Below are 25,610 nucleotides of genomic sequence, written 5' to 3' on the forward strand. Positions count from 1 at the left end.
GGTATCAAATGAACAGCACATTTCTTCTGCCAGCATCCTCAGAAGCTTTTAATCTATGCTGGCTGTTGTTCTGCATATCGACTGTTATCCAGTGGGAGAGACTCGCTCCTGCTCCAAAGCTCTGGCAGTGGTGTCCCTGGCCACAGCTCTCACTGGGCAGTCCCCAGGCAGTGCTGGAGGTAGTCAGGTGGGACCATATCCTTCCTTTTCAAAGAATGTCCCTGTGAGAGATATACCAAGTGTCTGGGAAGCATAGAGGTCCCCCCTCAGCAGTATCTCCAGCTTGCTTTTGTTTAGGATTTTTTTACAAGTGCCTTTGAATGGAGATGACTTTTTGGTGTGTCAAATGGGAACAGTAGTTTGTGCAAGAGTACCAGGGTCATACCAGCACTCCCAGTACTAGTCCAGGGAGATGGTGAGGGAAGAGTCAACAATGCCCTCCACTATTCTTGAAAGACTATCTGCTTTGGGGCATTTTTTTAAAGAAGTGTTTTGCAAAGCCACAGATCTCTCAGTAAGGTAGGATCTTCCACTGGTTGTGAAGCAATGGGATGAGACTGCCAGGAATAGAATAAAAGTGCAGAGCAAAAAATTTGGAGATCTGAGTGCAGACAGACCTTTGCCATCTGGAGAATGATCTGTCTGAAAAAGCTTTTATTTCAATAGGATGGCATATCCAGAGAAGGCAAAAGATTTGTTCATTTTTTTTTTGAAGCAGTTATAACTGTTTTCCTCTACATTTTCTGTGATTTCCCTCTTTTTCCCCGCCACTGGTCTATGTAGTTAACCAAGACATCAGCAAGTCAGGAGATGGAAAATGTGGTACGGTTTCTGTAAATACCACAAATTAGAAGTTGAGGTTGAAAGTGCAGTGTCAGCAAGCTTTTGTTGCAACTTAGAGCTTTAATGACTGATTTTTTTTGTTTTCAGGACTATTTGTAAGGACAAAGGCTAGTAACATTTTATTTTGAAGAAAATAAGGATTAACCTTTTAATTTTGCCTAAAGTAGCCTCCAAACACAGGCTCCATGTTACCTGTGTGTTTCCATGAATCTGTCAGCAGTGAAAGAAACACTTTTCCTGCTTGAGGGTTCTGAAGGTCTGCATGCTGCATTCTTATCTTTGACTATTACTCTCCCAACATTAAATGGGAAAAAAAAAAAAAAGACTTATAATTCAAGACTCTAGTCTCTCTTTTGAAGCCACTAACTAACTCTTGTTTGCTTTGGATTTTTTTCCCCTTGCCTTTTCTGCCATCAAAATCTGACAGTAAAGCACTACTACAACAGTAGGAAAAAGTTTATCTCTCCTCTTGCTGGATCTTTCCCTGGTTTGAGTGCTTAGGGAATTACTTTCTTCTGCCCGCCTCCCCAGCAACTTTAGTATTAAGTGTCATGGATATGCAATCTCTCTGCAGAGGTCTTTGCCAAGCAATCTTTCTTTGAAAGACCACACAGCAGATGGTGAAAAAACCTTCTTAATTACTTCCTGCCCACTGGCTGATACTGTAAAGTCAAAAAATCATACCAATCATCACTGCAGAAAATACATTTCTTTTACAGGTCTCTTGTACCTTCAGCTGCTGTTCTGCCATTTGTATTCCCATCTGTAATAGTGCAGATGTCAATTTATTGTGAAAGTAAAACTGGACAATCAGTTTTCTTGCTCAATATATGTTAAAACACTATCTCAAATTAGTGTGCGTCTGTCTAGATGGTTGTGTCAAAAAACAGAGAAGAATGAAAGTGTATTCTCATTCTTGAGCAGTCATTCTATCAGAGGTTATTGTGGTATTTTTGCGGATTAGTAGAATACTGCTGGCTTTTCTGTTCCCACCCTTTTGTTACTGGCTGTACTTGAATATTCTAGAAAATTATCAGTGGTAGAGGTGGACTGTCAGATCAGAGCTCAGTACCATTGTTTATATTCAGCTCAGATTCAAGAGCTCCTTAACTGAGTTTTGGGTCCAAAGTTTAGTCTAAAACTAGTAGGTATGTACATTCCTTATTGTAGCTCTAGTTTGAGTAGATTTATTTACCATTTTCAGAAACAAGACATTTAAGAGGAGCAATAGTTGAACAGTAGATCACAGCTTTATAAAATTTTATCATTTTGTTTTTCAGTGACAGGCAACACATAGCTTTAGATTTCGTTTTGCTCATGTCAGAGCAGGAATTTTGCCATTCAAATCAGTTCAGAAAAAGTAGTTTTGTTGTAAGACTTGTACAGGCCAGGGCATTAGTTTTCCTGTGTGGAGTATGGTTAAGTTGCAGATGTGGAAACATAACTAGAAAACATAGCAGTGTAACTGAAATAGTCACACTAACACCCTTGCTGAATTATTTGCATTAGGCTGAAGCCTACTGGTTTTGTTTTAATTCATACCCAAGGGTTTTAAGAAAAATTCACTACTATCCACTTTCTAAATCCTTTTGCTTCATTGCCAGTCTCTTAACTGCTCAGGTTTATAAAAGACTTCTGAGCAGATTTGGTATGTGTCTCTAGGTGATGAGCAGAGGGTATAAGGGGCCAGGATTCACACCGGGATGGCACGGATGTGTGATCTGGGGTGGTATTCTTCTTCTTTTCCCTGATGTATCTTGTTCACTAGTACTAGCACATGAATCATGCTGCTTACAACTGCGTGTTCTTGGTAGGGTTATGCTGGATACTAAACATTTATTCCTGTACAGTGCACTTCCAACAGCACTAATCTGTATGGTTATGAAATCCAGAAGAGAAGATGCTCTCAGAGATGATATTAATGACTGTGGCATTTATTCTTCATCAGACTCGTAATGTGGTTTGACAAACTGCTCTTGCTTTAATGATGAGTCAGTACTGTGCTGGTTTTGTGGCTCCTTGTAGCAGTTGGTGTACCAACTGGCTAAGCCTGAGCCTGAAGGCAGTAGAGTTGACACAGAGTACACAAGCCCCAGGTCATCTCTAAAGGTTTCCATTGCTTTAAACGGGAGTCAGGCACTTAAGCACTTTTAAAAAAGAAAATCTAGTCCTGGCTTCTTAGTGTACCAGCCATGTATAGCAGGTGCTCATTTTCCCTCAATCTTGAAAGCGTAAGACAAGCTCTGTGGATAAAGTAATGCTAGTGATGTGTTTGGAACAAAAATAACGCACAACTGGCATTTAAGCTACTGTTGGCAATGACCATCTAATTGAAGGGACCTCATTTTTTACACAAACCACACAGGAGCTCATTGCAACAGACTGCAAACTAATTGCTACTCTCATGTAAAAATTAGGGGAATAATCAGGGCTTTGTTTTATTTTGGATGCTTGTACTTTTGTGTACCAAATTTGAGAGGGACTGCCATGAGAAGGTCAGAAGATTGAGGGAGAAGCAAAGACTTGGATGGGGCAATCTGTCCTCTAAACTACAGACATGCTGGCACAAGAGGGAAATGCCAAAGCCTTAGATAATATGAGTGGGAATTGATGGTTGCATGGTTGGAATGTTGGGGTTTTTTTCCTGTTATGCTGAGCACACTCTGTTGCATTTAATATATATATATCTTATGTCTTATATATCTTTAACAGAATGGTTGAGGATCCCTGCATGAAAGAAGGAAACATAGGTAAGTGAGCCTTGTAGATTGCATGTATGGTTAGTTTTTATGGTCCTTGCTCTGGAACGGAATTCCGCCTCAGGGAAGAGAAGAGTCAGGGCCTGAAACCTCAGCACATTCAAACCAGACTAGAAACAGGACTTCAGCTCTCTCTCTCTCTCGTGACAGGCTGCTTGATGTAAGGATGCCTTAAGGAAGATAACAATTGCCCCTGCTGCCACATTAATCTCCGACAGACTTATTTTTAAATATATTCTAGGCAGTTGTTTTGCCGACAGGGAATTTTGCGCTTTATGTTTGGTTTAAACTTGTAGCTCTTCTTCAGGATTCCTCTTTTTTGGGGGGCGGTGATATGGTTTAGGGCTGAACTTGTAGTGTAGGGTTAATGGTTGGACTTGATGATCCCAAGGGTCCTTTCTAACCTGAGTTGTTCTATGATTCTATGATTCTCTTCCTGGATAAATGACATATGCTGAGGCCCATCTGGGCAAGCTAGTTGTTTTGCTGCATAGGTGGGAGGAAGAAGGCAACCAACCTCTCTGAGGTACTTATCGTTCTCCAGGAAACAGGGTGATGCTGCTGCAGGCTGGCTTCTTCATTCAGGCTTTCTCCAGCCCCCTCAGAGCTGAGACCAGCCCGATTCAGCTTTACTACCGTCCTTTTGCTTACTACAAGTCACTGCTGAGATGCACCTGACAAATTTTCACATTTGCCCCCTGGAAGTTCTGGTAATGCTCACTAAGGTAGTGAAAGTTGGCATCAAACCTGGGACAGACCAATTGAAATGGGAAGCCTGTTTCAAATACGTTTTTCTGGTTTTTGTTGGAGTTGCTTACTGAGGAACTTGAACTCCTCTCCCAATTGAAAAATGAACAAAATCTTGCTTGGAAGTATTTCTCATGGGGGCTTTAGTGATTAAATTATCTGGCCATATCCTTTGGTCTAGAATCAGAGAGCTTCTCAATCCCTTAGTGTTTTGATGTGAGAATAGATTTAGAGAGTGTTGCTTTGTGCTACAGCACAGGTGCCTTTGTTATTAATCTGTAATTACAGAACCAACACTTGGCAAAGATGGCACTTATTTCTGGTGATTACATGATAATTACAGTCAGCTGATTAAAAAAGAAAGTAATTCTTTGCAACTCTAATGAAAGAGTTAAAAGTAATACTCTGTGATTTACTTGTAATGAGCGTGTACACTGAGGGCCAGTTAGTGCTACAGCTCTCTTGGGTTTTGGCTCATAATATGAAATTATATGACTATATTAAGACTCATCTGGCTTTTAGGATTCATGATGCTGGAATCTGATTTCATTTCCCTTAAAATATTTACTAGGAATTACATAGTTTGATGGTGTTAGCCAGGATTTATGCCTTTGTAACTGAGATCAGTTTCAAGCTCAAAGGTTTGCAGTTACAGTGGGAAAGAAGGTAGAAGTATTTGTGGGTTGATTACTTACAACAGAGTTTGTTGTCAGTCTTTCCTTGTAGACTGGCTGCGACAAATTGTAGTGTCAGGCAGAAACTCAAGTCTAAGAAAGTCAAAGAGCCTGGGCTTGCATTGCTGGATTTCTCAAGGAAAAGATTGGGTGGTAACGATGAGGGTGATATATACTTTCCTATTAGGAAGGAGTCACCAAGAGACACTAACTGATACACAAGCCACATTAAATACATGAAGTTTCCTTGACTGTAGCATTGTCTAATTTTGAACATGATGGAACACTTTGAGGACGTTTTGTTTGCTTTACAACTGGTGAGATCTTTGGCAGGAGTTATATTCTCCTTGTCTGTGCTTTTAAGTAAACGTATGGCAGCATGTCAGCATCCCAACAGGATTCTGTCTGAACCCAACAGAAAAGCAATGTCTGGAAGGGATTGGGAGGAGAAAAAGTGGCTGCATGCAACTGAATTATAATAGGATGGTAATTAAAATTCCTCTGGCTTCTGAAATGGGTGTATATCTTAGTCATTACTGAGAGCATTTGTCCATTTTTCTGAGACAGGCAGCTGAATGAACATGCCCATTAATATCTCTGACCAGCCTTGCAGACTTGTATACCTATGAGTGCTAGTCAATCTTCTATTACATTATCATCTAGAAAAAAAAAATCATAAAACCAGCAAAAGCAGAATACCACCTGTACTGTCAGTCTAGATGTTCTTGATTATCTTTTTATTCTGGTATAAATCTGCAATATAGAAATGAAAGTGGTTGTCAACATAAGAGAAATCTGACTCTCTGTAGAATGATTAAGCTTTAAGACCCGACGTATTTTGTATGTCTCATAATACAGTAGATCTGTATTATGTAGATCTGTATCTGTATTATGTAGATCTTCTCCAATACATTATTTTATATTAGTTTTATTGGGGGGAACAAACCACAAAAACTTTTAGTTAAAAATAAACCATTCTATTTCATACAGTTGAGCGAGTGAGAAAAGTTTTCTCAGTGCTACAGCAATTTCTGATTTAGAGCCCATAATGCTGTGAGACATCTGGATCCCTTTTTTTTCTCCTCTAAATAAGTTGACCCTTCTGCAGTTCTCTTGAGCGAAATCCTGGCTTCGTTAAAATCAAAAGCAAAATTCTTATTGACTTCTGTGGGCCAGGATTTTGTCTTGGCACGCTTTCCATAAGAACCTTTCCTCTTTCAGACGATGACTCTGAGGAGCACTTAAACATATGGTTCCCTCTCAGAATATCTATTTGTTAGCAGAAAAATGCTCTTGAAAATATGTTCATTATCAAGATAGGTAATACTAGCACCACTCAGAAACATCGGCTCAGAGAAAATACATTTTGAGATAAATGTTCCAGTTTTATTCATTTTATCCAGTGAACATTTAGCCTGCTTGTGAGAATCCAATGGGTGTACTTTTCCTTCAGATTTGCCTAGTAACCTTTCATACCTGACTTCCATAGAAGCAGGAGTGCTTTCTTAAGTATTGCAGTGGAGATAATTAATTCCAGTATTTCATGAAACATATATTAAAAGTAGAAAAAAGAAGAGAGGCTAAAGTATCACGAAGTGGAATAGCCAGTTTAAAAGCATGTGGCTCATAAAAAGGTTGTGCTCTTGGCGGTGTTCTTCCAGGGAAGAATTTAATTAGATTCCAGTTTGCTACTTGTTTTTTTATGCTGTTCAGATTTATAAGGAAAAAAAAAAGGTGAAAATATATCTGTTTGCTTATACTTTAAACATTCTCAAAAAAAAAAAAAAAGAATGTCTAGGTCAAATGGTATTGTTCTGCTGAAGAAAGGGAATTGCAGACTGCTGAGGGCATCTCTTTGGCATCATTATCTGCTCCTCTGAATGAATGACAGTATGTGGATGTCACAGCTGAAGAACAAGTGAGAACACACTGCACCTCAAATGAATCATTCCAAATATCCCCTTCCCTGGTTGCGCCTTTTTACATCTGGTGTAAGCCTGGTGGCTAGTGATTTCGGGGACTTCCTTTCTGACAACTCGTGGGCTGTTGCTTTGCAGCCCTTGCAAAGGAGTGTTCAGGAGAATTCAACATGATGCGAAACCAAGGGCATTCACACGCCTTGCTACTAGAGACACAGAGATCACTTGACACTGCGTAGCTCTGGCAGTGGTTGGGAAAACAAACATGTTAGCCGTAAGGCCAGGTACTGTAGATCACTAATTGTCAGTGGCACATACCTGGCTCAGGAATATAGTTGGAGCTGTCCCCAAGGAGCTGCTGTGGAGAAAACCACTTAATATCATCAAAAGCCTACCACTTGTCACTAAGTTTTTAATTAAAAAATATATGTATGTGAGTATGATCAAAGCAACAAGAAAAATTTTCATTGTGCATCTCTTGGAAGAAATGTGAATATTTTATTTAAATCAACAAAATCTGTAGCTTCAATTTGGAAACAGAACTCCCTTCTGCACATATAGGTCTTTGCGTTGAGAAGGCTGTGGGAGAAGAAATGGCTGCTGTAATTTGCTTTCATCTCATTAGTTTGTTTATAGGATGCCCTAAAGACAGACTTTTTGTGTCAGTCAGTATGAGCAGATGGAAATGAGAGACTAAGTAATAAAATGTGTGCTTAAGACAGACATAAAACTTTACATGAAGGCAGAGCAAATTGAACATGGATCTCAGTTAGTTCTAAAAGAGGAATAGTTGTACCAGCCTGAACAAGGGAAGAATTTGACCCAGTGGATATTGCTGATTTGGTTTTATGCCCAAATGTAGAGATACTGGGAGTGTAAGTATTGATAATTAGGGCTTCGGGATACTCAATATACCATGTATCTCCTTAGAGCTATGGAGTGCATACATGTTGTAACTAAAGGTTAAAAAAATACAAGCAGTGAGAAAATCTGTGCAATCTCCCCCCAATTCCCTGTAATAACATACCACTTAAATTCTCAGAAGACACTCCCCTGACATTTGCATTAACTGAAACTCAGTGTCCCAGGAGAAGGTAAAAGGGAGGAGAAAGGGTGTTCACTTTTCCTGTCTACAGTGAAGCATTTTCTCATACCTATGACTAAGGAGTGGATTTTGTAACTGAGGCTCTTTTTCTTGTCTACTGTGTTTCATAATACAGTGATAGGAGAAAATGGTGCTTAACTTTGGTTGCTTGACTGGGGGAGAAAAGGAGGAAGGGAAACTGTGCGTGTTGGCCCAATGTCTGGTGCAGGTGTGAGGGATGGACTTGTGACCCTGCAGAATTTGCCCAAGGAGACTCAGCCTGATTTTGAGTCCATCTGTATTCACTTTTCACTTGCTTTAAGAGCAGCAATTATATAAGAACTTTGCTGAATCTTTGTTTCCTGCTCATCCTTTTCTGCGGTCCTGAATTAATGCAGTCTGTGGCAACCTACTGCTGTTATTTCAGTGTCTCCTTGGCTTCTGCATTTCTCCTAGATCCTTCCTGGAAATTTCCTGAGTCTTTCCTACTGTCTATACTCCCTGTACCTGCATGTGGAGCCCTGACAGGATGAATATGGACCCCTCAAATGCTCAACTACTTTTGAAAGGCTCTTTGCACTAGTTGAAGGCACTTCTGGTCTTCCCTGATGCCAAAAGTAAGGGACCTCACAATCTCAAGCCAGTGTAGTGCTCAGATTGTCTTGGTTGATCCCAATGATGGTATAGTAATACCAGTAAACTCTCATCAGATATAGACTGTCTGAACACAAACTGGAAGGATGTATTGTACAAGAAGACAAAGGGAAGAAAGCAAGCTTTTGAAATGTGGTAAACCCTCAACGTTGCTGCTTACAGGTCTCAGACTGTATTTAGAACTTGAGTTTCTAAATCTGAACTGGGGCAGGTTACCCAGCATAGTGAAGTGTCTGCATGTCTGTAGTTTAGATTAGCTGTTATATGGCCTGATATAAAAAGATATCGTATTGTATTCTTAGTGATGGCATCACCTTTAAGAGTAAGTAAGATTCTTAACATTTTGTAAGCAACCAAACAAAATTTTTTTTTGCATGTGCTGAAAGAACATCTCCTGCCTTAATAGACGAATTGTCTCCTGGATACTTCACAACTCATTCAAGATTATTTATATCCCCTCCCACTTGAGATTACAACATTTTTCTAAGGGCAGTTACAGAAATGGCCTACCTGGAATAGCGGTATGAAAGAGTCTCTGATCTTTCAATTCACAGGCAGCAGCCAGAGACAAAGAGCACCTTGCTGGTCTGGGGTACCTATCTCCACTTGGTCAACAGAGCCTGTTTTGAAAGCTTCTGTTTTGCACAGTGGTCTTTTGAACTGTGCACACAAGCACGAGAGAAACTAAACCTGTTTACTGTTGGACTTTGAGCACAGGGAAATAGGCAGACTTAAAGAAATTGTATCTTCTGGTGAATTTAAGTAAGAAAATATTGCATAAACCTGCTGGCTACCATAGTTATTTATGAACTCACAAAAGAATTTAATTCCTGAAGCAGAAAGGACTCAAACCTCAAAGTTTTCTGCACCTGAGCCCTGTGACTTAAGGTCAGTGAATAATTGACCTATAGATATTTGACTGCAGAACATACGTGCAAAATTCTAGAAGTCGTATCAGGGAGGGCTTGTAGATAAGGTATATATGACTGGGTATTGAGCACACTTATAAATATTGCTGGTGTCAGGCAAGCTTATTTATATCAATTGTAGTTTAATGTCAGCTACAAATTTTGTCTGAACAAGTAAGAAGGATAGTCAGATTCTGACAGTACTTTATTTAACAAACTACAAATGTACCCTTCAGGCCATTAAAACTTTGTTTTGAACTCTCCACTTGCTAAGACATTTCAGAACTGGGAATTTCAAATTGTCTGCTCTGGCTATGGTTAGTATTGAAGAAAAAATATGTTCTAAGGATCTGTAAGTCAGAGTCAGAAATGGTGAAGCAGGCAAAGTAAAATTGTTTGAAAATCTACCAAGGTTGATTTCAGACATAAAAATGAATCTCAGATTCAAAAATCTTGTTTAACCGGATGACCATCTCTTCCATACTTTTTACATAATTCTGAAAAGTGATTTTTAGAAACTAACCAAAGACTATTCTGCTTACTGTACAGAATTCTTTATACAACATTTCTTTCAGAAATATTTCTGTTTACAGAGAGAACCATATGGAAAGAGTTCATGCAATTTTTTTCTGTATCATAGCTGGGTTTGATTAGTGTGACTCGGATTTTCAAATAAAATAATAAAAAAACCACCCTAGGCAAAACCCCAGCTCCTTTACAGTAGTAGTTACTTCCAAATGAATGGATCTGATTTCCTTTCTAATATTTGCAGGGCAAGAAATGACTGTTCAGTTTGTTTTCAGAATCTTCCCTTCTGTTGAAATTTATTCGGTTTTGTCTTTCTAAAAGTCGTGTTTCTTCTTCCTTGAGTTACAACTCTTTATTGAACTTGAACTTTTTAGTAGGGGTAATAGACTTTCACTCTGCTCTCCACATTATGCTTTTATCATGTCTCATTTCAGAGCTGTGACTTCTGTTCTATAAGGTCTTGCCCTTTTTTTACCATTCAGGGAGGCACAGGGAGCAGGAGCATGACATCTAAACCTTCAGCTTATGGCTCACAGTGTTGTAACACGACTTCATTATTCTTTTATAATGTATATACTGCTGTCATCAGAGCTTGACCTCAAGTTGACTTTCAAGTTTACAGTATTTATATCTAAAGAAAGCTGAATCAAAGTAGGATTGAAACATAAAAGTAGACAAGCTTCCATAACCTAGAAGGACTTCCAAATGCGCTGACTCACCAGACACACCCCATTAAGAGCAGCAACAGAGTAGATTTTTCTTGTTCTTAATTCTGCCTTGAAAAACCTTTTTTAGAGGTTGTTTTCCTTAAACTTCATCTTCACAGTCAAGCTCTGTATTATGCTGACTTAAAAAAAGACCCAACTTTCAAACTTGGCCAGAGGAGATATAAAGTTATCTCTTTCTTTTCCCTGAAAATATAAACCTCTGGAAAAAAAATAAGAGTTTTAAGCCAGCAAGCAATACCGCTTGTAAAGTAGACTAAATTTAGACCATGTAATAAAGCTGTTCATAAAAACAAATAAAAAAATTTAAAATCAACAACAACAACAAAACAACCCACAAATCACTCCACTTCTGTAAGTATCAGGAGTTCCTAAACTGTTCTGTACCCTGTTGCCCCCATCCTGCTAGTCCGAGAAGTGCTTTTGCTGTGGTTTGGGAATCACTGGGCTGGTTCCCGTGCGAGGCAGCAGTTCTCTCCAGAATCTGTCTCTGCTCCACTGCGATGGCTGCAGAGGGTCTGGCGCAGAATACTAATGGAGTTGCCCAGCACCGACTTGTTCACATGCACCAGTCAAGAGCTTATTAAGTCACTCACTGTTTCGGGTCATTTGTTTTCAGTGCAGTGCTTTTGTGAAGCAAAGATGTAGAAGGTGAGGCCGAGCTGACTGACAAAGATGATGGAGATCCTAACGCAGCAGGTGGCATATGAAAAAGGAAGGTGGTTACATCCCCTGAACTGCTGGCCAAATCGTGCCTATTCTTTGTGCCCAGCAAGTCTTGTGTCCCATGAGATTGCTTGCAAGCTGGGGTCTTTGACCTCCGCTGAGTTCACCTTAAGAGGCTTTTGCAAAATTTAAGACTGTTGTAAAGAAACTGTCTATTGGAAGCCGTGCGGTTGCTAGTCTGTATCTTACAAGGTCAGTGCAGACACGGAAAACTTGTATGGCAACTTAGTGTAGGGAGTTTACTTTTTAATTGTTGCCATATTCCTGATATGTCCTTTAAGGAACATTTTGTGACAGCAAGTATCAGACCTTCCCTGCAGTCAAAGGTTCAATTAGGAATGGCAGAGTCTGAGCTTAATGTAACTCTTAGTCTATATATTTCTGTTAGCTGAGCAGTTTTTAAGTCTCATTACTACACTGTGCATCTAGACAGATTTCCTGGATCTCAGTGAGATTTTATCCTTCCATTTAGATGGTGGAGGAAATGTCCAAGATAAAACTATTGAACTCATGAGAAAACAGTTTTTTAAAATTGAAAGTGTTTAAGCCAAAGTTAGTAATATGAAAAATGAAAGGCAATATATTGCCAAAAAAATTTATCAGTGACTGAAGATTTCAACCGCTGTTTAAAAATTATAGTCCTGGTGATTACACTGTAAATGTGTATTAAAGACATACCTTGTATAAAGTAATATATACTTAGAAGCAGGATGTGAGTGCTTCAGTAATGTAGAATGAAAATGTGCCAGTTGAAACTGCTTCACTTGTCATCCCTGGGTTGATGTATGTTTTTGTAATAAAAAGTGCATACAAAGAGGTTCAGCATACCGCTCACCTTGTAGTCCAAGCTTGGCAGCTGTCAACAGATTAGATTTTTCAGAAAACTGGAGGAAAGTTGGGTTTAGGCACAAGAATATCAGGAAATATCTAACTAATGAGTATGACTTAGAATTCTTCAGTCAGCAGCAGAAGACAGGAATGCTTCAGGAGGAAATTCAAAATGAATGAGCAGAAAAAATGGAGAGGGAGACTAAGGAGGAAAGCAATTTAAATAGATCAGGAGGATTATGTCAGATCAAGGAAGGTATCTTTTAGACAGCAAAACCTTTCTTTTTTTTCTCCTCCATTAGTCTTCTGCATTGCAGTATCTCTTGTCAACTAGTGAGGGAAGGAGGAGGTAGTAATGCAAATAGCTATTTTAGATTTTTTTTTCTCTAGGTTTCTGATTCCTGCAACATTGCCTGGCTTATGGAAATTGGTACGGAAAGACTGAGCAATGCTAAGGAACAGGAGTCAATCTCTTGACTGACCTCTTAACTCGGGCATTGCCAATGTAGAAATTAATTAGAGGTCTTTCAAGTAATTGCAATCCATTACTATTACTTAATAGACCACAGTGCACAGAAATCCTTCATTGTTTCTTGAACAAATAAGGTATGTGTTCCTATGAATCATTTATATGGCACCATAAATACATGCTCGGTGTGCCAAACTGTATCGGGTGCCAGCGATGTGCTCCCGGGGAGGCGGGAGCCTGCAGGGACCTAGCCGAGGCGATGGGATCTGCCCTCCTGCCTGCAGCTGGCACAGACAGCGTGCTGCTGAAGCTCTGGGCAGCCCTTTCAGTGGCATGGCTTTCATTAAAGGAATGCCTACATAGCCATAAAAAAAGTGGTAGGGATAGGATGCAGTCCTGCCTTTGACAACTTTGGCTAGCCACGGTGATTGCCTCTGTGTAACTGCCCTTCAGCCTAGTGTATCAGAAGACCAACATTGCAAACTGTCTCCTCTATATGTGCTTCTTGCCTTGGAGGTTTTGGGAACTGTATAAATGACAACACTTTGTTAGTTAGACAGCATTTTCTACCTTCCAAGCTTTATATGAACATTAAGCAGTAAACATGTTACCATTAACATGACAAATGGAGATGGAAGTAGCACAGTTTCAGTGAACTTGGTAAGTGACTCAGCTAGAAACTTTCATGAGCAAGGAAGTGGTCTCAGCTCAAGCTGTACTAACTGAGAAAATGCAGAATGGAATCCGTGAGAAATAGCAGACTGCTCCTCTGGATGGTTTCTAGTTCAGTGTCACCGGTAGTTGGGGAGGATGGGATGGGAATATAAGTTTTGATCCTTGTTTTTTAAGTGCTTCAGGACAATGGTGTTAGCAGATCGCTCTTGTTCCTTGTTATATCAGTGTGGGACTTTCACCACTATGGAGTGTGCCATGTAGGAAATCTGTGATCCTTTACCAATTTTAAGTAGGAGTAAGCTGTTGGAATCAAGGACTGTATTTGCAGTCGGTGTAGCTGTAGCGTAGTGCCCATAGACCTGAGTCGTGATCTGGAAGCAGTGTTACTGTGGCACTGCAGAGCTTCAGAGGAGCTGCAAAACTCCCTGGAGAAGCTGTGCAAATCATAAAATGGGTCAGTCCAGGCTGTGGCTGAACTTCTGTCAGCACCTACATTTGTGGGTTTAAAACTGGGTCTGATGTATTTGCATTACCTTGCATTCCCATCTCAGGAAATTGATTCATAGCAGAGCTGGACAACTTCATGAAGATTGTTGTAAATGCACAGAGTTTCCAGGGCTTTCAAGGGAACTTGGTGAATACTTTGAAAAGTATTCCACTTTAAACGTTTTAGAGTTTACAAAGTAGACAGACCACATTATGCTTTGGAAATCTTCTGAACTAGTAAGAGCTGAAAGTTGGGAAAACATCCAGGAAAAGGAGCATATATATCTACCCTTTTCCTTCCCTTGCTGGCCACTCACAGTTATAAGTGTCAGAGTAAAGGTGCTGAGTTAAATGGACTCTTGATTTGAACTCTTATGGCCATTCATTTGCTTTGGTATCAAGGGATCAGCCTAGCAGTGAAACTACCTGTCAGAGAGCCTGGCTAGTCGTAAGCAACTGAGCTATTTGGAGCTTTTTAGCCATTTTCAGTTGCCAGAGGTGAGGAATGAGAATTCCATGTCTCCCAAAACCTAGAAACCTTTCTTTTTTTCCCCTAAGGATTCCTTTTTTTTCCAAAGGAGCATTAGAGATGTTTTTTCAAATAATTTGTAATGTCTTTGTCTATTAGTGGCTTCTGTACATGTCTGGCACCATTGCCTCTCAAGCAATCAAACTGTAATCCAGAAGGGTGAGGTTCCGAAAGAGAATGTTTTTCCAGAAGAGACACTGATGCACTTGAGGGATCAGAACTGGGATGAGTGTTTATGTCAATTCCGATGTTCAAAGATTTGCTAAAATACCAATTGTCTCCCTAAGATTTCAGAGGGATGAGGATCCAGTAACTGGCTGTTCTGGAAACGATTTGGTCCCTGTTAACATGATGTATGGCCAGATTTGGGATCTTGTTTGGGTTTTTTTCCCACTGATAGCACTCACATGTTTCTCCAGACACAAAACACATCAAAGAGCAAAGCTGTGCAGAATCCCCTCTGACACGGCTCTGGCTCATGATTCTGTTTCCATCTGGCTCTTGAGAACTTTACTTAGTCAGGCTTTAATCAAAGTAGTGTGTTAATGTCTCTGTACTGTGTGCTTAACTCAGCTGAAGAACTTGCTGAAGAGAGAACATTAGGAAGGATCTTAGGGTTTATCACTGAGATCTTGGAGTTCAGGAAGTTCACCTTGTGAAGGTAGACTTTTTTGGTTCAAAGCCATGTTTTGCCATAGACAAAGTAGATTTGTATTTGTCTCCCATATCTTAACTGCAAGTCCTTAATAAGTAGGAAACAAGTACTTCACGACTTCCTTCCTTCAGTCTCTGTTGATGGAGCTGATCTGCACTATTTCGTTTTGTATGAAATTTCTAAATACTCATGGAGACAGAAAGAAACTGTGGATTACTTTGTAGCCTGGAGTTAAGAAAGTTACCAGGAGAAAGAAAGGATATGGGTTGAAGCTCTCCACAGTAGAGGGGAGATATCTCCAAACCAGTTGACATGTTAGAAAGGAGGTAAGGACAATTAATAAATTAATATCACCAGGAAAATCTTTCTCAAGATGAAAAGTATTTGACCACCTAAACCGAAATGCGTAATTTTGAAACAACTTTTTTCCTTCAGCAAATTTTCTAGGTTTGGGTTTATTTTTTTTTTACATAGTTATAATGTGGTAATTGATGTAAATGCTGAGTGAGTGGGAAATTCTTGCTTCTACCCATTAGCATTTGATTTGTACATTCCTAAATAAATAAATACTCTTATAAATGATTCAGACTAATTAACAGACAAGGAGTTTGAAAAGCAGATGTTATTTACAGAAGGCAATAGACAGGAACTTATGGAGAATAGTTTGGAACAGAAGAGTAGAAGCAGAGAGACCAGCAAACAATCTGTTGTGTGGTTTTTTTTCTTCTACTAAAATTAGAAGGCAAAGCTGCATTTTTTTCCAGTGCTGTCAAAAGTGAAGTGCCTTATAAAATGGAGGAGATTTAAAGTAACTCACAAATAAATAGCTGCTCTAGCTAGAGGGAAAGAATAGCTTAGAAAAGGAAGAAAAAGAAATCCTGCAGTCTGAAAGAGACTTAGCTCAGTCTAAATATGAACTTTAGTGTCGCTGAGACTTTTTTCCTCTGATATTCTGCATCCAACCTTGTGGAAGCCAGAAAAGGGAAATTCACTCCAAATTCACAATGTAGTGAAGGTGTTCCTTGAGCATTTTAATTGAGTCTTCATTATCATCTGTAGCAAATCAAGTTCGGTAAATCAGATTTCTGCTATAAACAGAAGTGTTGAGTGATATGCTTCCATCTTTCTTGTTAAAAATTAAAACACCTTTGAAAGATCTTTGCCGGAAAGCATGTAGACTCAATTTTGGAGTTATTTCCTTATCTACTACAAGCATTGAAACCATTATTCTTTATTTAGATATTTTTAATGATGGAATTGTAGACTATGATGTATTCCCCACATCATCTCATGATCTCAAAATCAGGAAGATGCAAGGATGGCAGAGTATGGATGCATCTGCCATAACAAAGCTGGGGAGACAGAACCAAAAAGTTATGAGGCTTTCTGAGCAACAAAGTGGCAGATGCCTGATGGGAAGGGGCTTGACTAGTTTAGACTTCACTAGGTAGGACAAAAACCAGAGTTCTTGTAGTGGACCAAAACAGAGGATCCCAAGGATGATGGTCTTCCTTAAATTGTGAAAAAGCATTTCTCAGGTATTACAGAAGCATAAAATTCCCCTTGACCCATTGGAATCACATTTTTTTCTGTCTTTCTTTCCACAGAACTAGAAGTTTAAGATTAACAAGATGAAAACAAGCCTACATTTTCCCCTGATGATTGAAATAGGAACATGAGTGGACCTTCACTTTGGTATCCAGACAAGGCTGGACTAATTGAAGCTATCAACATGTACATTTATGGCAAAGGTCAGAAGCTGCATTGTTAATACTCAACCATAATTAAAGAAGCTGAGTTAAATTTGGGAAGGAAATATCATCTCCTACCTCCTGAAGCAGCTAAGCTTTTTTGAAAATACTAATGCATTTTGTACCGTTACCGAAAATTATAGTTTGAAGTTTGATTCATATCTCCAGCTTAGTTTGCAATTAGCAATGCTTAGATAATGTACTGCAAATCTTTCTAATAAACCCACAGAGCTTTTTTTTTTTGTTGAAAGCACTGGGTTGATAGAAGGCTCTTTTCCCAAATACTGATGCTTTTACAAGCTGCGTATGCCGTAAAAATGTTGTTAATGTGACAAAATTGTTTACTTGCTCATTAAGGAACTGCACAGTAACAACAGGGAGAACCAGCTGTGTTACAGTTGAGTCAACAACAGCCAGGGCTCAGAATGCAAAAGCAGTAGGTTTACAATACATTGGGCTAAGGAGACAGGCCACCACACAGATCGTTAGGCATGACTGGCTCATGAAAGGCTTTTTTCATGACTTTCTGGAGTATGTGGGTAGTTAGGATAAAAATAAAGATAAGTGTTCTGGCTTAAAGGTGTTTACCAAGCTAATGGAAGGAGGGGGTGTTTTGTAATTTTTTTGGTCCTTTAAAAGAGAGTTGAAGTACAAACAAGATAACTGAGAACATGCCTGAATCAGAGAATGGCATAGGCTGGAGGGGACCTTAGAGATCATCTAGTCCAACCTCCCTGTTGTGGGCAGGGGCGCCACCTCTCGAGTAGACCTGGCAACACATGGGGACCTGAGTGGAAGACATGAGACTTTCTGTAGGACCGCAGCTTTTTCCATCTATAAGAAGAAGGAAAGCTTGTTCAGATATCTACCATGGTGGGTGTTGCAACTTGTCCAGGCTTCTTAAGGAAGCCTGTGCATCTGTCTCATGTCCCTGCCTGTCTGTGGTAGGAGAGCTTGCCCTCTCAAATTGCAGAAGCAGCATTGTGAAATTTGGCTTGATATCAGGGTTGTACCCTTGAAATCTCATCTCCCATCTTCATCTATATCACTCTCTAGTAAGGTACTACCTCTTCTTGCAAATATTCCTTCTGTGAAATCCAGGTCATAGTCATTATCCTGACAATACTGAAGGGAGAAATGCTCCAGTGAGTAAAGTATCAGAAAAACAAAATCTGTTTTGGCAAGCCTCCCTTGAAATTTGTGGACTCCTTAAACTGACCCTGGCAAGAGTATTTGAAACAAATACTATTCTAGGGGGAAAAAATTACCCCTAATTTGTCATTCTATAATAATTCTAATTGACTTCAGTGACAGCATAATAGTGTAAGTGATTAACGTTTTGCTCTCTACCAAACAAAAACATGAATTCCTCTGACTGGAAGTACTATTAATAGGTGGGAAAACGGATCTGATATATCTGTAGAATTCCAGGTGGTTTGAAAACTGCATGCAGTGCATACTAGGGTAGCCACAAAAAGATATTAGAAAATAGCCTTTTCCAGGACCCCTGAAAACAAAAGGATTTTTGCAGTCACTGACATCTGGCCAAGGTGGGCTGACTCACCATTCTGCTTTTTTAGGGCTGCGTGTACTAGTTTTACACCTTTTTGCAAGCCCCAAGCTTGAGGAGGCCTTTTCTTCCAGTGATTTTTCCTCCTGCTTTTACTTCACACCGTGCCAGGGAAGAGAGTGGGAAGTTCTCATGTGTCCCCCTGGCACTAGAGAACAGTTACCCGACATGATGTTTGTCCTGGGTGGATGCCTGCTCAAGCCGCAGCGACACCAGCTGACCAAGGAGCTGGCCTGTGACACAAGTGCGTAGGATAAAACGCTACAGGCAGCACAACCCAACTGTTCGGTTACTTAATGCCACTCAGCTGCACTCTTGCAGCAGGACTGTGTCAGAAATACAGGGAGCATGAACAGGGTTTCTGTGATCTCATGAAGTGGATCTCCATGAAGCTTGATGTCCTATAGGTTTGTGTCCTGAGTGCCATATAACCCTCTGCCCTCCAGAATAACCCCTGCTTACCCTTGGGGCTTCATGGTCATCTCTACTACAGTTTGTAGCCCTCCACAGTCCTGAATGCCACTTACTGCAATGCCTCTTTTTTCCATTTTAACCATTAATCTCTCTTTTATTATGGACCTTCTGTGCAGGTACATGTGCAAACAATAGTTCTTCTCCACGTTCTCTACCAGTTTTACTATATGAATCTGTGTATGTTGATTAATTCTGTAAACTGCTGAATTTTACCAGTCTTATACTTACTAAGGACACAACTACCTCTGAGTTTCACAGAACTTGCAGAATTTTCACATCTTCAGGAACTCATCTGTCTTTCCTATCTGACTGATATTGACCAGTGGGCTAAAAAAATTATTAGGAGAAGGGGCTTACAAACAATGTGACTGAAGAAACTTTTTCTCTCAGGAAAGCAGGCTAAAAAGCAGATAGATAAGGGGGTTTGAGATGACTCTTGAATAACAAAGGCACACACAGCATTCTGGGACAGTCAACTAAAAGTCATAAGGACCATGTCACATGTTTCGTTTAAGTATCTGAAATAAGCATATGAAATAAAAATTAAAAAAAATAGAAATCATCTTCATTTTCCATTTACCTGTCAGCTTTGTGAGCAGGGTGTGCTGGCAAGGCCCTACAGCCCCAACTGCAGCTGTGTAATTTGAGTAGCATCAATTACAATCTCTGGATCTTAAAAAGATAGGGTTGTGTGCGATGGACCTGAGAGTAGAGGACTGTGGGATGTTTGGGTTGGGGAATTTTTTTTACTCCCCCATGAGCTTATGTTTTAAGTTTAAGCTTGAGAATCAAGAGGGAGAGAGAAAAGAAAGAGCACAAAAACTAGGAGGAATTCCATGAGAGCTAAGGACAAAGAATTCCTGACAGCAAGCCTCCAGAGGTGATGAGGCCTATTGACTTTGATGTCCATCACAATAAAAAAACCACTTGTTTCATCCATTTTGGGGAAACAGTATAAGACTCACAGAGAGAAACAACTTTAATAAGATTTTATTGTGCAAGTTTCAGTTTTCATGTAGCCAAATTGAGATAAATCTTAAAATTTCTATAACTTTAAAAGAGCTCTTACTAAATTGTTCCTGTCATTCGCAGTAATATAGAGTGAGGCAATGTTTTCCACACAGTGACCTTAACTTTTCTCACGTTCCAGCAAATTTTGTACAACCCCAGGAGTGTATGTCCAGTCCTGTGTATCATTCTGTCCCACCACTCCTATTTCTGGCAAAGTAATTCTGATTACTGTGTCTGCTAATTCTTACTTTTTGTAAGAGGTAGATGTGCATATTGTCTAGTTTGTAATAGAGAATCAATGACAGTACAGTTTTATTTGTATTTGCAGAGACAACAAAATCAAAGAAGACAGCAGCTTGGTTACTCCAACAGAGAGAGTAATTAAGATAACACAGTGATGTTTCTAGCATATTTTAAGAAGCCTGGAGGAATTAGCATAGCTTCCAGAAAATTGTGAGCTGGAAAGAAAGAGCCTTTAAGAGTAAACATTAAAATATTGCCTTTTTACCAAATATGACGGAGAGCTGATATGTCTCCTGTGTTTGGGCAGCAGAGTGGAGTGGGTGAGTTAAGAGGAACTGAGAAGACAGTTTGCAGGGCAACTAGGAAATGAATGAGGTCATTTAACCTCTTTTCCAGACAGGCATTTTTAAAAATCTCATATCTCTGTTTTTATCCAAAATTTTTAACACATCCCTTTATTTTAACTAGTTCAGTTTTATGGATAGCAGCTAGCTATAAAAATAAATAATAGCCTGACATGTCCTTCAAGCCATTAACTGTTCCTTTCTTTCTACTCCCTGAGAAGATGCCCTGGATTTAAAGACTATTTGTATTAAAACAAAGAATAAAAGAAACAACTACTTTTCTGACACACTCCTCTCCTTCAGCTCACGCAGACGGCTGACAGCCTATCTCATTCCCATCAGTGGTATTGCACCAGCTTCCCTGGGAGTTCAGCACTGCGTCCAGCCTGTTCTATTGGTCTGAGCCCCTCATTTCTGAGCTGCAATGCCACCATCTGCGAGAAGTCAGGTAGGAGCAAAAGGCATTTGACATTGCTGAAGTATCAAGCGTCGGTTGTCAGTATTAGCCTTTTGTCTTCCAGGAGTTTGTTTCACTGGTTTAATTTTTGATTTTGTAATACAGCATTTGTAGAGGTTATTTTAAGTGGAATAGTAGAAAAGTAGGTTCCTTCCTTCCTTCAGAGGTGCTCTTCTGGTTTTAGCTGATGTTTGCGTATTTTAGCTATCACACTGTGGCTGTTAATCAACAGTACAGGGCATTTTAAGAATCTCATACTCATGCACCAACTGATTCTTCTGCAAGTGGATCCAAATTAGAGGCCAAGCTATACCTTTTTTATTACCTAGAGTGTGCTATTTTTGCGTCTTATGTATTTTGTCCACTAACTGATGTCTTACATTACGTCACCCCATTAATACTAGCTGTTGTACCCAGCACCACCTTTGGGTGGCATGAAAAACTGACAGAAGGGAGGAGAACTGCTGAGGAACAAGCACTGTGGCTAAAAAGCAATTTCCTTGTTATTCAAAAAAGCCTGCTTGAAATGACTGTGCCAGAGCTTACAGACAAAACAATTTTGCCCGTTTGTTCCATGATAATTGCCATGGGGTCATCGGTTAGCTTTTTGCCTATCTACATGGTTGTTTCACAGGCAGTTTATGAGAAGTCCACCAAAACATGCCCCAGCAGCACAGTAAGCCTCTGGGTACATTTAGCTGCATGATCCTGGAAATGCTTGGGAGAGCAGTGCCTAAAGAGCCTTGTTGCAGGCTCACTAGATGGGAAGAGCAATGTCTGGTTAGAGATCAGAAAGATACAAGACACAATCAGTGGGTTGATTCCCAGGTGCTATCCCCCTTCCAACTCCTTACCCCTAGTTTGACCCAGAGGAGTCGCTTTCTGTGGAAGTGAATGCAAAAAGCTGCCCAAACCCATTTAATTTGGACAGATGAATATATTGTGGGATTGCAAAAGAAACGCAGTACCTCATCAACAGTGCCCAAGGACACAGCATACATTACTGTAGCTGCTGCAAGCTTGATTCCTAAGTCTCACTGAAATGTTTGCTCTAAGGATGAATCAGTTACTGCTACTGGAAGTTACACTTTCCGGTCTGAATCATATATTTGCACCTCTGAGGTCTCACTGGGCAGTCAGGTGGAAAAGCCACTGATCCATGAGCAACAGTAGGAAATCATAATCATGGGATTGCAAGACTTGACCCATTTAGAGAAAATTAACTGTCTATAGCTAAAATAAGCCACCCTGAAATCAAAAAGTGAGACTAAACTACCAGAATAAACGGTACGCCTTTAGTTATTTGAACACTTTTAGCAAGTCGCTCCAGCTCCTGTTTGTGTTGCTCCTAATATGATTCTTATAGTCCTTTACTCTCTACAGCTTCCTGAGTAAGTGAAGTGAAGAGGGAGGTGCTGATCTTTTCTCCCTGGTACCCCAGGAGAAGTGTGGGAGCAGTTCAAAAGTGCACCAGTGAAGGTTAAGACTGGACATAAGGAAGCATTTCTTTACTGAGAGGGTGGTCAAACACTGGAACACGATTCCTAAGGAGGTGGTCCATGCCCAAAGCCTGTCAGTATTTAAGAGGCATTTGGACAATGACCTTAACACGCTGTAACTTTTGGTCAGCCCTCAACTGATCAAGCAGTTGGACTAGATGATTGCTGTAGGTTCTCTACCAACAGAAATATTCCATTCCATTCCATTCCATTCTTTGCTTATTAGCAGTAACACAGTTTTATGGGGAAATTTATGGCAGAATTTTAGATGCGAGTATTCCTTTGTTGTTAGATCATTTGAAAGGGGTGTGGAAAGCATTTCCCTGCTTATCCCAGCCTGTCATCCATAAAATAGACGGTACCAAGTCCCTTTGGCTTTGAGTGGTTTGATGTAAGACTTGATGCAGACTTCCAGTCTGGACTTTGTGACCTATTCAAGACTAGTCAGGGTTGTGAGAAACTACATAAATCAGAGGAAGTGGCAGCTGAGCAGTACCATTTGCCCAGTGAGTAAAGGGTCTTCTGAGGTGATGAAAATCTTTCATAGCCCAACTTGCCACTTGAAAGCATCCAGTCCCGAGGAAGCTTACGCTGAGGTGTTGAGATCATTCATCAGGTAGGCACCTTGTTACCTGAAAAGTGGTCTGCCAGAGTCCAGAGCCCTGGAGTAGGACAGCAGCCATACTGAAGGAGTTGTGATGAAACCGCAAACCTCTAGGGACTGCAGTGGAGTGGCAGCAGTAAGAAGGTCATGATGACAACCCCTGAAACATGCTGTAGCACTGAGGAGCTCTGTCAGAGAAATTTTTGCTATGACATTTCATTGGATAAATATCTGGGTTCCTTGGACTTACTGACATGGTGCTGCTCCAAGAACCAAAAACTCTGTTGCCACTTTAATTGAAACCCTATTGCTTAAAGAGCATTCAGCACCATCTCAGCTGTGAAACTACTGACTTGACCGACTGTAGTGTCTCCAAGAGGAGACATCATTCATATGAGGTAGTCACATGTAGAAAAGAAAAATGGACTTGTGGCTTAATCTGAAAAAAAAAATGCTTGCCCTTGGCTTCTGGAGACAGTAATTTTGTCCTCTGGCAGATCACTTTGGAACAATCTGATTTTACTGGCACATAACCAAAACAACTGCCTTGGCTCTCAAACTGTGGGTGTGGCTAAGAGGCAGTACACAGAGGGAAGAGCATAAAATTACCTTTCTCTGCTAGGGTTTCCATGAACCTGTATGTATTTTACTTTGCACCCTATGTAAAAAAAAACAAACAACACAACAAAGCATCTGTTAATGTCAGCTCCAGCTTTCAGAAACGTACAACTTCTTTTTCTGGGTTGCTTAGCTCTCAGAACGCCAGGTCTAAAACGACCTGTCTCAAACAAGTGCTTGACATCTCCAGAAACTATGTTCTGGGGATCTGGAGTCAAATAGTGATGTGGATTTTATAGGAGGCACCTAATCTTGAGCTAAAGGGGTATTATAAGGCTGAATTAAATGCTGCTAGTTAGAATTCACTAATATCTTTAGTGGTGTGTGCCATAAAAGTATTAATAGGGCTTTCTGGGAAGTGTGTGGCTCTGTCAGTGCCAATGTGAAATGCACTTGAGAGCTGCTTGTAGCTTTGTCCCATTGATGTTCAAAGAAGAGGAAAGCTTTGTGTGTGCTCTAAGTGGATTTAATTCAGGTAGATTGAAGAAAAAGCTGGAGAGTAAGAGACCATTCACTACTAGGAGAGCAGTTTATCTTTCTCCTAAAAATCCATCTTTATTCAAAAGCACTTTCACACAGAGGGTTCTGTATTTCCATTATACCTTTGATATGTGTCTTTGATTTTATCAGCTTACCTGTAATTTCTCTGGCAGGGTTTTGTAAGCTGTGGACTGTTCATTTAACTTAGCAGCTTTGAAAATTATTTTGAATATTGTGTATGAGTCACTGTACCAAATGGAAAAGGATGAAAAGGACTGAATGAGGAGGAAAATGGAGTTGTTAAATGTGAAAGGAGAGACAGATGCACCCATATATATAGATATCTATATGCAGCAACCCAGGATCTCCTGGGGTAAGAGAGCAGTGCTCAGAGGGTTTGTAAAGAGAGAGGCCAGTAGAGTCCACTTTGTCCAACAAGGACAAGGTCACTTATGGGAGCATCTGGACTAGGTGGCAGGCTTCTTATCATTGAAGAAAATTGGTCTGATTTTCAAGAAAAGGAAGAAGATAGCTTCCCTCAGAGACAGCAAATCTTGCTCACAGGCTCCCACAACTGCGTTGTTCAGGAACTTGGGAAGCCAATAGGACCAAATGGAGCTTATGGGTGTTCATACTCATATCCCTGGGAAAAGATAAATCAGCATACTGTAAATTTCCTTTTCCTAGGGCAAAGCCTCCTCTAAAGTTCCTAGTGAGGGTTTCTTCATCTTTGAAGAAAAGGCAGCGTATTTTGTGTGAAGTTGGCTAACCACTGCACATTGCTGGTTATCTTGCATGCTCAAGCACCATCTGGCCAAAGGGTGTCTCTGCCTTTCTAGTGCCCTTGTTTATGCTTTGATTAACATCCTCGAGCTCCCTTCCTTCTGGCCTTGCTGCCAGCATTTTTTTGTCTTTATGCATTCACTGGTCAGCCACACTCTTCTCTTTGCAATGCTGTCTCTCTTCAGATTCTGCCTCTTTCAGCTTTTTCATTTTCATTTTGCTGTGCTACTAGATGTACACAAGGCACATTTACCTTCTCTAACACCCACATTGCTGTAAGCCTCCCTTTTACTCTAGGGGGCAAAGTCTGTGGGCAAAGTCCTGCAGGGCAAGATTTCTGGACCTTGTTGTCCCAACTGAAACATGGATTCAGAAGTAAACTCAGACAGCAGAAAGCAGCTCAGCTTGTGCTCCAGGCGAGTTACATCAACTGATCACATTTGATCACAGCTGATTTAACAGGCCCTTTTGGTTCTTTTAGTCTTAGATGTCTTGCATGTGTACAAGTTGTATCAATGTGTTTTTCCAGTTTCAAAATGTCTCCTATCTCCAAGCCTGACGAAAAAT

This window comes from Apaloderma vittatum, unplaced genomic scaffold (assembly GCF_000703405.1).
Source record: "Apaloderma vittatum isolate BGI_N311 unplaced genomic scaffold, ASM70340v1 scaffold252, whole genome shotgun sequence".
In the NCBI taxonomy this organism is placed as follows: domain Eukaryota; kingdom Metazoa; phylum Chordata; class Aves; order Trogoniformes; family Trogonidae; genus Apaloderma; species Apaloderma vittatum.